The 3126-nt window shown below is 34.9% G+C and overlaps 1 long non-coding RNA gene across 1 annotated transcript; it reads right to left on the bottom strand.

The window, feature by feature from the left end:
* Window positions 1-2527, bottom strand: LOC114311734 (uncharacterized). The gene is made up of 3 exons (XR_014348134.1): window positions 2196-2527; window positions 1897-2034; window positions 1-475 (listed from the first exon to the last, which is right to left on the bottom strand). It is a non-coding gene; the product is annotated as an uncharacterized LOC114311734 (long non-coding RNA).
* Between the last annotated feature and the right edge of the window lie 599 nt (window positions 2528-3126).

The raw sequence follows: 3126 nt of genomic DNA, 5'->3' as shown, positions 1-3126 counted from the left end.
TTATTGTAAATAACCTTCATCTCAAATTCAAAGTTCAGATTGAACACCGATTTAAATAATATTCGTAATAACTAATATTAGTTTTCTCACTACTAGCAGATTGTGCCCCAAAAAATAAAATAAAAACCTGTATCCTTGAAGACCCAGTAGACAAGTAGATACAAGCCAAGAAGTTCATAAACCGTTATCTCAACACCAATTGTATACCAAAAGGTAATCTTGTTTCCAGGTGTTGCCTGGCACGAGTTCTAGCCAATTGTTGCTTGTCAGGATCTTCAGGTGCCCATTTATTTGGATGGCTGGGATCAATGATTATCTCCTGAAGTGACACAGTACTGCCGAGTATGTATGAGGCAATCTGCAGATCAGCTTTGCATCCAACAAATCCATTCAATTCAAGCACCTTGAGGCTTTTATGTAGATGTTTAGATCTTCGTATCTTCGTTTCTTTTGTGGAGTACTTGAAGTCCCAAAACTGCAAAAGAGAAAATATAATCCAAATAAAGTTCCAAACAACATATGCTCGAGCCAAGCATGGGTCTACACCCACCCAAATGTATAATAGCAATTCCTAAGGGTTTTAGGAATCAAATTTTTTCCTCTCCAATAATAAAAATTTTGTAGCAAAAAACACTAAGAGACCAATTTCAGCTGTTATGTGGGTCATCATGAAAACACCATTCCAAAAAGTCCAAAAAAAAAATTAGCAACAAAATTTTAAAAATCTCACTAATAAATGCACTTTTAAGGACAATATTTTTGTGCAAAGATTAGACCAAAATTGTCCCAAAAAGATAGTAATTCATTATTCAATGTCCAATTTCGTCGCTAAAAATATAACGACACTTTTAACAACTAAGATATTTCGTCCTAAATTGTGATTTCATCCCAAAATTTGTCTCCAAAATCTTAATTTATTGTAATGCCAACCAGGGGCAAAGCCAAAACTCGGGTAAGAGTGGGTATTTTTTTGGGTGAATAAGAGTGGGTACTTTTTGGATGAACTAGGACCCATTCCAAACCCTCCCTCCCAATGCCCGTATACAACCAACATGGGCAACATACCAGGGATGGATTGAAAAGGGGATGGCAGGGTGCCACCCTTGATACATTTAAATTACATAGATTCATATCTCTAAGATATTTTTGAGAAATTACCTATCCCCTAATAACTCCCTATAGTATGCTATATTTTTTGGACAAAAAGGCCCTCATAGGACTCTAGTGGTTGAGAAGACAAGGTGGGAAGAGAAGAGAGGTTGAGAAGAGAGAAAGTGTTGGAATAATTTTGGAATAAAATAATATTAATAATTATGGACGAATCAAAAAGTGACGTATGTATCAAATAAGTGTAAAAAGTTAATAGAAACAAACGGAAACCGACGGAGGGTCAAGACTAGGACACGGTTAAAAATTCATGGTTTAACTTGTCAAAATTAAAATATTGGGGTTTAATGTGAAAAACACGCCAAACCCTTGGGTTTTTTTTGTAATTTTCCCTAAAAATTTTAATAACTTTTTATGTAAATCTTTGTTTTTCATAAAAATATAAAACAAGACCTATAATGAAAATCAAATTCTAAAGAAAAAAATTGTCAAAATTTTCACAGTTTGCTATCCTTGGACAGTAAAATTTCGGTGACTAAAATTCGATGAAATTTCACTGAATATTCCTTTGTGTAAACATATGTATATATATATATCGAAAGAGAGAGTAACAAGAGATGAGAAGATTTACCTCCACAAAGATCTATTTCTAATGAGATCCAAAGATGGTGCCTATAGTTATCACAGTTCAATCATATACATTGTTGATGATATAGGCAAATTAGGAAGAAAAAACAGAAGGGTTGAATGTGTACCTATTTTCTATAGGTGTAAAGTAAGCATATTCACCTCAATTTTAAGTATCCTCAATAAAGGAGACGCCCTTAGCAGGTATGCACAAAGGAGCCCAGAGACACCAGGATTGAGCATCAATTCCAATTGCCTGAGATTCCTTAACTTGGGAAGTCTAGGGAAGCATCTCAGCTTCTAGACAATTCAACCAAAAGTGAAGACAACAAATATTAATAAGCTTAACATTACTTAGACCCCCCCCCCCCCCCCCCCCCCCTCAAAAAAAAAAAAAAAAAAAGATGATAAAAGAAAAAAATAAATGAGACACCTACAAACATATGGAATCACATGCTAACCTTAAGTCCCCAACTCAAGTTCAATACAAGTGTCTCTAGTTGTAGGAGATGGCTTGAAACCTGTATAAAGTTCTTAACAATATAGCGAGCACAAGGCCCATCAAAAGATGCCTTAACAAGATGCCGGTGTGTTTTAAAAGGCAATGTCGGTCTTTAGTCCACTGTATTTGAACGACATTAGATTTGCATCATAAATATCAACACTTCTCAAACAGAAGCAACCTTCGATCTTTAGCTTGAATGAAGGCCCAGAAACTGCAAAATTTACCAAAGATCGTGAATGCAATATACATAACTCTTCAAGCAATGGGCAAACAAACAAAATGTATTCCAAAACTTCCCATGTCACATCTACATGGCAGAGATAGAGGCTCGTTAGCGAATCAAGTCTGTGATAATGAAGAATATGAGCAGCAAGAGGGTAATTCCAATTCCCATTTGTCCAGGTACATCTAAAGTTGAACTTGAGCCTTTTAACTCTCTTTTGAAAGGCAAAGTTGATCTAACCATCAATATCACTTTCAAAGATTTTATCATCCAAACAAAATTGAATGCTGAATTCATCAATAATCGTACCACGATGAAACTTCAAGATATGATTAACCCAATCAACAAATTGCCTGCATTTAAGACCAAATAACTTGTCTTCATGATCCACTATCTACCAATCGCAAAATTTGAATCAAACTACTAGTGAATGTCCACAAGTATCTCCATCTGCGAGATAGGGCACTAGTTCTTGCTGCTTGTTCAATTTCCAACCGAGACAAATTGGAAATGAAAATTCCATCGAGCAAGTTACTAATTAGGTCCTTTAGGCAGATGCTTGTCCAACCACACTAATAACAGTTCCAAAAAGAAAAGAAAAAAAATTACAATTTAACACAAGTTAGCAATAACTACACAAATTTGATACTTTTTTTTTAATTTA

The sequence above is a fragment of the Camellia sinensis genome, chromosome 13, assembly GCF_055761805.1.
Source record: "Camellia sinensis isolate YWXY chromosome 13, ASM5576180v1, whole genome shotgun sequence".
NCBI classification, from domain to species: domain Eukaryota; kingdom Viridiplantae; phylum Streptophyta; class Magnoliopsida; order Ericales; family Theaceae; genus Camellia; species Camellia sinensis.
This window is presented reverse-complemented; position numbering and strand designations above follow the sequence as displayed.